Genomic DNA, 10393 nt, shown 5'->3' with positions numbered 1-10393 from the left:
CCTCCCTTAGTTCTAAGACCAAGGAGACCTCCTCCCCCACTATATGGTCATAGGCTATCAAGTCTCATCTTGGTAGCCTGTTCATTCTTTCTTTGAGTGCCATCAGACCTCCCTACCAAGGGGAGGTGGTCACATATGGAGCACCAGAGTTCAGGTCTGAGTCAGTCCCCACTCTCCACATAACTGCGGAGAATGTCCTATCCATTGGGTAGATCAGAGTAGGTGTTCGATGTTTACTATTGTATTGTCCTTGGATAGTGCAATAGTTTGAGCAGACTCACCTGGGACCCAATCCACCCATCACTATGTTCTTGTAGGTTTCTAGGACCCTCTGGGTCCTTCTATTTCCCCATCTCCTATATTTCTCTTACCTAGAGTCTCAGTAGGATGTTGTCACATCTATCCCAATCTCCTGGTAAGTGAAGACTTTCGTGGGATGTGCCTTTTGGGCTAGTGAGTATTTACCATGTGAGTATTTCTGCTTCTGCGTTAACTCACTCATTATGATGATTTCTAGTCCCATCCATTTGTCCACAAATTTTGGGATTTCCTTGTTTTTAATAGCTGAGTAGTATTCTGTAGTGTAAATGCACCACAGTTTCTTTATCCATAGAATGGCTATTTTAAAAAAATCAAGTGACACCACATGTTGGCAAGGATGTGGAGAAAGAGGAACACTCCTTCATTGCTGGTGGGAATGCAAACTTGTACAACCACTTCTGAAATCTTTCTGGAGCTATCAGGTATTAGGGATTCCTAAAGACCCAGCTATTCTACTCCTTGGAATATACCCAGAAAATGCTCTACCACACAACAAGGACATATGCTCAACCATGTTCATAGCAGCTTTATTCATAATAGCCAAAACCTGGAAACAGCCTAAATGTCCCTCAGTTGAAGAATGGATAAAGAAACTATGGTATATTTACACTATGGAATACTACTCAGCTATTAAAAACAAGGAATTCCCGAAATTTGTGGACAAATAGAGTGAACTAGAAATGATCATGAGTGAGTTAACCCAGAAGCAGAGTCAAATGGTATATACTCACTTATATCTGCACACTAGTGCAAGGGGCATGTCCCATGAAAGTCTTCACTTACCAGGAATGTGGGACAGAAGGAGGACATCCTATTGTGACACTAGATGAGAGAAGCATGGGAGAATGGCAAAGTAGAAGGATCCAGATGGTTCTAGAAATCTACAAGAAGAACATTATAATAGGCAGATTTGTGCCCAGGGGTCCTGCTCAAACTATGGCACCAGCCAAGGACAATACAGGCAGTAAACTTCAAACTTTTACCCAGATCTAGCCAATGGACAGGGCATTCTCCACTGTTGAGTGGAGAGTGGGGTATGACTTTCACACGAACTCTGGTGCCCCATATTTGACCATGTCCCCTGGATGAGGAGACCTGGTGGCACTCAGAGGAAGGATAGCAGGCTACCAAGAAGAGACTTGATACCCTATGAGCATATACAGGGGGAGGAAGTCCCCCTCAGTCACAGTCATAGGGGAGGGGAGTAAGGGGAAAATGGGAGGGAGGGAGGAATGGGAGGATACAAGGGAGGGGATAACCATTGAGATGTAATATGAATAAATTAATAAAATAAAATAAAATATTTACTTGATTTTGGTTTATGTGTGAGTGGTTGCCTGCCTGTAAGTGCACCACATGCATGCAATACCCCTTGAAGTCAGAAGAGAGCATCTCATCCCTTGGAATTGGAGTTAGAGCAGTTATGAGCTGCCACAAGGGTGGTAGAACTGAATCTAATTCTCAGTAAGAGCAGCCAGTGCTAGTAACTGCCAAGCCATCTCACCAGCCCCTGAATACATATTTCCTAAATAACACTTTTTAGTAACCCTTAAGAATTGTTCATTTAGGCCCGGTGTGCTTGCGCACGCCTTTAATCTCAACACTCAGGAGGCAGAGGCAGGAAGATTGCTGTGAGTTTGAGGCCAGCCTGGTCTACAAAGCGAGTCCAGGACAGCCAAGGCTACACAGAGAAACCCTGTCTCGAAAAACAAAACAAAACAGATAAACAAACAAAAAAATGTTCACTTAGGTTTATGTCACAAAAGGAATGCCATTGTGACATTTCAGTCTTGATAGTTTGAGTATGTCTAATGTTCAGGAACAACCCATCAGACAAGGAGCTCTGGACATAGAACATAATTACAGTAAATATTTGTGATACAAATAATGTAAATATCATGGGAATCAAAGTGGAAGGTCTGAAATTCAAGGACTGGATTTGTAGTTACATACAATACACAGACACACATATAAACATAGACACATGGACATATACAGAGACGCACACCACACATAGACACACATATACACATAAACCACACACTAATATGCACATGCATGTACATGCCAATGTACCCAATCACAAAAACACATCTACACACCACTATACACACGCCTACACACAGAGAGACATACACACAAACACTAGTAAACATGGACCAATGCACACATAGATATATACATCTTACTGTGTCTGGGTTCGTATCTTTGCAACTTTTTATGGAGTTTTTGAAGGTCAATATTTTTATGTATGTGAAGCATATGAACAAGTATGTTCTAAAGAAGAATTCTAAACAAGATGCCTGAGCCATCTAGTTTAGTCACTGGAGTCAGTAGCTGAGCTTCCTCTCACTTGGAACAGTAGCTACATTTGACCTTTGTCATTTCTTCCAGTTTCTTTAAATTTCATGTCTCAGGCTCATAGCAGAATGGATTGTGGTTATCCTAATATGTATCTATTTAGCTCTTAATATTTAATATGTATTTACAGATAATTATTATAGAATAGAGATATTAAATTTTATATTCTCTGAGGTCTAAAAACTATATATAAATGCAGAACTTGCTTAAAGAAAAATAAAGTGCCCAAGATTAAATATTTCAGGTTCTAAATTTAAGTAATAGTGGCAAGTGAATTCAGAATAGTCTCTAATTTTTCATTCACAACAGAAGCTGTAAGTGTTGAAAGATTTATTAATGAAACTGCTTTTATGGGGAGGAAGGAAAAATGGGGGGCATATTTCCTAATCGTGCCTTTCCTGAACCAAGGAATTCCTATTTAGTAAAATGATATCACTTTGTCTACAGCCTGCCACTGGTGACTTTAACCTGCAGTTGGAAACTGAGGGACCACACAGCTTACATTACAATTATTGCCTATGAAGGATGCTAAACTGCCAATCAAGAGTGTCCCTGGAAGGTTCGTGTGTAAATAGCATTTGGACGCTGAGGAGGCAGGTCCTGGAGAGGTGCTGAAACCTTTAGGAAGAGGATTCTAGTGGGAGGATGGAAGTATCTGTGGGTATCCCTTGAAGAAAGTATTGGGACACCAGCCCTTACCTCTCTTCTTTCCTCCTACTGTGATGTGAAGAGAAGACATTTCCTGGCCAATATCTTACCTATGCTTGGTTATCTAGATAGTCAACTGTTAGCATATAATTGAACAATCTCTGGTCCCTATCATTACAGGAGGCTCTTAAACTCCCTAGGAACTGCTAAGAACCACCTCCATGACCAAACAGTCTCTGATCCCATGTCAAGAAGCATCTCTTAGCCACTCAGCCATCTCTCCAGCCATCTAGAAGTTTCTCTAGGCAGCAAGGAGAGGATAATGGAGTTTCTGGCCCCCAATGCATTACACAAGCACCCAATAGGACCAGTCAGTCCTAGGGGGTCTTGTTAGGCTTCTGTGAATCATTCATTCAAGGGCTCCACTTTATAATTTATAATTCAATAAATGTTGTTTTGGGTGTTGCATGGCTGCGTCACACTGACTTTTAGCCCCCTTGCCTTGGGAGTTTCCAACAATCCATTTAGAAAGAGCAACACAAAAATCCTTTGATCATCTTCCGCTTGCCTGCCTGAAATGTCAGCCCTGTGGGACATTGATAGGTGTTCCTGCTATGAGGCAAAGCAGTACCGCTGCCCGCATGCCTTTCAGGGTCCTTGATTCACTGTAAATTCTATGTAAACGGTTGGATTTGACAAGGAGGAGTTGTTGAAGGCAGACTACTGGGAAGGGTCGATGTTGGGTTGAATTTGGCACCAATCTCTCATCCCTGACAGCTCAAGTGCAAGATGGTGGATGAGCTATAGGACCCCCGAGCCTCCTCAGTCAGCAAATGCGGGGCCTGAGTCACATTTAATTCAGAAAACCCTGACAGCCATGCATAAAGTGTGGGCTGTGAAAATGGAGAGATGGAGACCGTGTGCGTGAGTGAGCCATTACTTCCTGTCACTGGACTTTTGGAAAATACAAACCAGGGCAGTATGGACTGTGATACATCACCAAGAGATTGGCATTCGTGGCTTCAGGAAAATATTCCAGGCACGATGCCAAGGTCACATGATTTTTAATGATTAAACATTAAGAGAAAAAATAATGCAGAGTTAGAAGATGCCTAAACTTTTAAATCGTTTAGCTTAAATCACACATATCCATATCTGTGTACAAACAAGATACACACTGCCTACAATTAGGAAAAATGTTGGGCTGGCGAGACAGCTCAGCCAGTTTGGGTACATACTAGCAAGCCTGATGACCTGCATTCAAACTCTAAAATTAACATGGTGGGAGGAGAAAACAAACTCCAAGTTGTCCTGTTGGACATGTACACACATGTGTCAAACATAGATGCACAACCCATTAGTTATTTAAAAATCCAAATAACAAGCATATCAAGACCAGGTGGTGATGGCACACACATTTAATCCCAGCACTTGTGAGGCAGAAACAGGCAAATCTCTGTGAGTTCGAGGCCATCCTGGTGTACAGAGTGAGTTCAGGGAAAGCTAGGGCTACACAGAGAAACCCTGTCTTGAAAAACCAAAAAAACAAAACAAAACAAAAAAACCCAAACCAACCAACCAGAACAAAATGTTCAGTATTGAAGTAGTTTGGAATGTGAATTGAGCACTAGCTTTGTCTAATGTCTGAGTGACCCTGACACTTTTTTGTGCCTGAGATATCGTGAAGGTGTTTAACTGCCTTTTGAGTCCCATCTCTAATGCTCAGTGTATTGAATCACGGCCCACTGTATTAGTGGTTGATCGGCACATTATCTCGAAGCACACAACATCCCTTGATGCAGTGCCTTCACATAGTCCTCTGTGGTGTTGAGTGTCCCTGGATGAGGCAGCTCTGGTGTCTTTTATAAGTTCCTTGTTGGCCAGGTAGTTTTGTACATCTGGGCGCATCCACATTTTAGGAATCAGCTAAAACCAGAATGATCCAAATCCATAAAGATCTCAAGGATCTCAGTGGAGCCAGTTCAGTGTTGTTCAGGGTGTGGTGAACTCCAGCCTCTGGGCTAGATGTAGCTATGGTATTTGGGAACGGTGCATTCTTGGAGCATAGCTGTGCCAATTTATTTGAATACTTTCTCTAACTGCTTTCCTGCTGTAGTGGTGGAATCAAGTAAGCTGCTCTAAAGGAAACCTCTACAGCTCACGTACTTACCTATTTGCCTGGCCTGGACATCATCACGACCATGATAAAGGAACAAGGGAGGAAATGGAATCCTATTCAATGACTTTCAGGAAAATATCTGTACATCATGCCCACTAATAGACAATAGACAATAGGCAAGAGACAAAGAAAGTCACATGTCATACAGGTGACCTCAGAGTCAAAATGCTCAGACTCAAATGTCCATGTGAGAGCAGCTATAGCACCACAAGACACAGTGTAGGTACCCATGGAGGAATGATTAATGGGAAACAGCATTCACGCCCACTATGTGTAGGCTATATTGCTCTGATGAAATTCAATCCAGACCTAAGTACAAGCGTTGTCTACATTTAAAACCTCTTGACACAAAAGCAGCCTTTGTTCTCATGTCTCAGCCATCATTTTACCAGTTTAGCTGTAACCCGTGGTAAGCTCTCTGTGGTAAAATGGTTATGACTAAGCTTAAAATATGCAAGAATATGAATTTTGACTTGCCCCTCTTATTTGAAGCCTTGGGGAGACAGATGGGGTAAGGACAAATATCTGGATAGCCCTATTCCTTCTATAACCAAGTTGGTTCCCACACTGTGCCTCATCTGTTCTCTTGAAATTATAATCTGTCTGCACCTTTCTTCCAGCCAAGCAATTCATAAGACTTAATGCTTTTTACTGTTGGCATAGTCAATGTAGATCAGAGAACATCACTGGCCAAAATGTAGATGGCTATGTTGGTGTTTAGTGAAATGACATATGAGTCTATGACTTACATTCATCATGAAAACAAATGCTACATTAAAATTTTGTGTTATTCAATCAATAAACCTAATAGTTGATGGGATAGGCTTTTCCCCCATTATAACTTACCCATTGTAACACTATATTTAGAGGTGGGATCCTAGCATTTATTCTAATGATTTGTTTCTCACCAACTCACCTTAACAACAGATGAATCACCTTCTGCTCTCTCCATTATTTCACATGTAGAATGAAGACAGTGAGGTAGATGATTGAGATGATCAGTGACTTTGAAAATTCTATTTGTTCTGGAGGCAGGTGTTGATCTACTCATTTCTAGTGATAGACTGTGAGTGTCAGCATGCGGGAGTAATTACAATAGAGAACCCGTAACCTCATTAATGAGGTCAAAGATGATTTGCGAGCTAAATAGCATTCTGTGGGTTTCGTGTCTTAGAATAATAATGCGTAAATTAATTTTCCCTAAATCACTAATGTCATGTCACCAAAACAGTACGAGCACTCCAAACCATTAAATAAATATCGAGTTCTCCCTGTTTTAAGATTTTTCTCTCATTATTTTGTCTTCAGGTGGGAATGCAGTGTCACTTGAGTATAGCAGTCACTGAGAGGTACTAATGCCAGGGGTGGGACAGACAGAATGACCAGAAGCCATTGAAACAGACTCCTTCTTTCATTCACTCTATGTCCCCAAAATCTTGACCCTGAGAGTTAGATTCCTGCAGGCCAAACCTCAAGACACAGACTAGAAGGGCATGTTTAATTCTTATGAAACTATTCACTAAGAATCTCCCATGTGATAGGAGCTTGTCGTACAGCACCGACAAGACAGAATTGGGTGTTTGTAAAGAAATCAAAAGAGCTCATTGAAATCACTGAAACCAAGCTATAATTGGATCCTCTGGCAGATACCAGTTCACTATAGTCTGTTGGTGAAATCTGCCGTGGCATGCTTCCCTAGAGAACACAGGGGAAGAAGGTGTTTTCCTAGTGAACACTTACAGTGACTTTACAGTTTGAGGGCGTTAACAGGAGACCAAGGTTAAGCAGAGTGATATCAGCTGGGCAAAAAGTTCCCGTTTTCTTTTTACTAGAATTGAATTAAGAATGGGAGTGATAGAAAGAAAGAGAGATGGACAGAAGGAGGAGGAGAAGGATGCCAAACAAAACAAAACAAAACAAAACAAAACAATGAAGACTGACACACTGACTTCTAGGCCAGATTCATAGACATAGTGAATTTTAAGCCAACCAAGGCTGTAGAATGAGACAATGTCTTGGAAAACTAAGTGAGGAAGAATGAATGGAAGGAGAGAAGGAAGGAAAGAAGGAAGGAAGGAAGGAAAAAGGGAAGGAGGGAAGGAGGAAAGGGGGGAGGAGGGAAGGAAGGAAGATGACATCATTATTGTCATTACACTTGGAAGCCCACCGTACCATTGTAGACATCAGTGCTGCTCTTGTTTCTGGGTTTCTTTCTTACACACTGGTTTCTGTTTCTTGACTCATAAAGTCTGAAATATTTGCTTGGACTCTTAATAAGACATGTGGACTTGTAACACACACACACACAATTTCTTTAGACACTAATAGGATAGTGAGTTCTCTAGTTATTTGGCACCTACAAACTGGTCCTAAGATTTAATCCAAGCAATTACAGTAATAGAAATGAGCCCCCCACCCACCCACATGCACAATGAGAGTGCTGGAGAGACGCTGAGTATAGACTATGCATCCATTTATTTTATGACCTTGCAAAGTTTGACATTTTTCTAGGGTAAAACAAAGAATGATTGTTGTGATAATTTAGCAAAACAAAACAAAAAAAGTGTTGTTTTTTTTTTAAATAGTCCTTATTCTTGATGAATTCTGCTCTCTTTCTGCCATCCAATGCTTTTCATGGAGTTACAGTCTCTCTTGCTCCTCTATCAAACTCTCCATTCCAAAGTTTTCATGCAGCTGTGCTTGAGATGCCCCCTTGTTCCTGATATGTGAGCTTTGTCCCATAACAGACTGTCTGTAACCTTTCAACCCTAAGACAAAATGAAAAGCATGCAGGCAAGAAGCTACCAGCTACTAGCTAGGAAGGACATGGCTGAGTGTTTCCTGTTTGTGGTTCTTTGATGAGTTCTAAATGTATATCAAACTAAAATGGACCGTCATGGCCAGTGAGGTAACTCAGCTTCTAAAGCCACTTGCCACCAAACCCTGACTTCTTACACTACAAAGAAAACCACATTATTTCCACATATATCCTATTCTATTTTACCTCAAATTATTTGTTTTATTTTATATCATTGTACATTGTATTGTATAGAAAGATACTCGGCGATGTCATTAAAAAGGATGAGATGGTTGAGGCTGGGGAGACAAGACAGCTCATTTGGTAAAGTGGTTGCCTGAATTTGATCCTTTAAAACTCACATTAAAAAAATCTGGGTATGGTGGCACACACACATGTGTATTCTAAGCACTGGGCAGGTAGAAACAGGCAGATGCTTGAGACTCACTGGTCTGCCAGCCAAGCCTACCTGACAAGCTTCAGGCCAACAAACCAAACCAGGATCCTTGCTTCATGAAGAATGGCATCCAATGTTGTCCTCTAGCTTCTCTCTGTGTGTGAGAATGCATGCACACACACACACACACACACACACACACACACACACACACACACTTTTCCTCATGGAAGTGGGTTCTTTGCCAGTGTCTGAGCTTTGATGTGCTCCCCCTGGTGGTTGAGTTTTCTTCACAGGATGCGATCTCTGTTGATGGAAACTGGAGTTTTATTTAATGCTTGGCTAGCAAGGTCTTCCTTTGCTTGCAGTAAACATATAGAAATTATCACACAACCAGTGAGAGGCTATCAAATCACTCCTTTTTCAGAAATGGTAATTAAAACCATTAGTGTTCAGTCACACCATATGGCAAGTCTTTATGTCACAGGGCAGAACACACTAGGACCCAATGACACCAAGCAGAAGTTCAGAAAAAGCTGACAATATCTACATGTAATGTAACATTGTTGTTTTCTTCCTGGGACAGTTAGGCCCATGGTGATGGTTTTATACCTCATACATTCAATGCAGTTATGGTAATTAATTTAAAAAACTGGGCCTAGTTTCTTTGAGGAGTTTAAATTATTCCTGTTTTAAGGGAAAGTGATGTATGATTCCACTTGGGGCATCTTGTCTTCTTACAATTCTTCCACATAAACAGGCCCTAAACCTATTAATTAAAAAATGCACCCAAATCCCTCTACTCAAAGCAAAGTCAGTAACCATTACTGCAAGAATCCTGATTAGAGCTGTGAGATGTAGTTCTAAATAGAAAAAAAAAACCGACATGATTCCCGGTTTTAGGGACTTATCCCAAATGAAATACTAGATAAAATTATTGCAAATAAGATTTACTGGAGCACCATTTACTGCAGCAGAACACTGCAAGCCTTTAAAATATTCCCAGGAGAGAACTCTGATGACTCAGACAACGTATTATTATGTACCACAACAAGGAGAAGACCTTACATAGCTATTATGGACACCATGAAGTAATATTAAGGACACAAAAAGGTTCTGATGCATGTGCACATATGTGCTTTTATTTTAAAGAAGCAACAAAAAGACAAACTATGGCATTTGGAAACAAGACACAAGGCGAGTGTTCTTAACATCTCCGTTGGAAGCGGAAACCTTCTGAAGCATGTTTTACATTGTGATTAAATAAAATATAGATTCCATTCTTATAAAACAATGAGGGTTACAAGAAAGGAGACTTCATTGAGGACCCTGCTGGTGACATAATCTCCACCAGGAACCTATCCCAGGTGACTTTAAAGTAAAACAGCTTGGAAAACAACAACGAAATAGAAAGAATATCATCGATAGGTGAGGCATCATCATTCTGAGACTGGACTACACAATGTAGAATAAAAGAAAAAAGTAATTAAAGTAGAGTTGTTAAAATCAAAATTTGAGGTATAGAAATGAACTTGAATAGGAAAAATAAAAGGATTCAATATTCCTGAGTTTGACATGGAGGGATTAGTTTGAACTGCTATTAGGTTTTATCCTGTGTGTGTGTGTGTGTGTGTGTGTGTGTGTGTGTGTGTGTGTGTGTATGTGTGTGTGTGTGTGTATGTGTGTGTGT

This window comes from Acomys minous, assembly GCF_964271855.1.
Source record: "Acomys minous genome assembly, chromosome: 17".
In the NCBI taxonomy this organism is placed as follows: Eukaryota; Metazoa; Chordata; class Mammalia; order Rodentia; family Muridae; genus Acomys; species Acomys minous.
Note: the sequence above shows the minus strand (reverse complement) of the source record.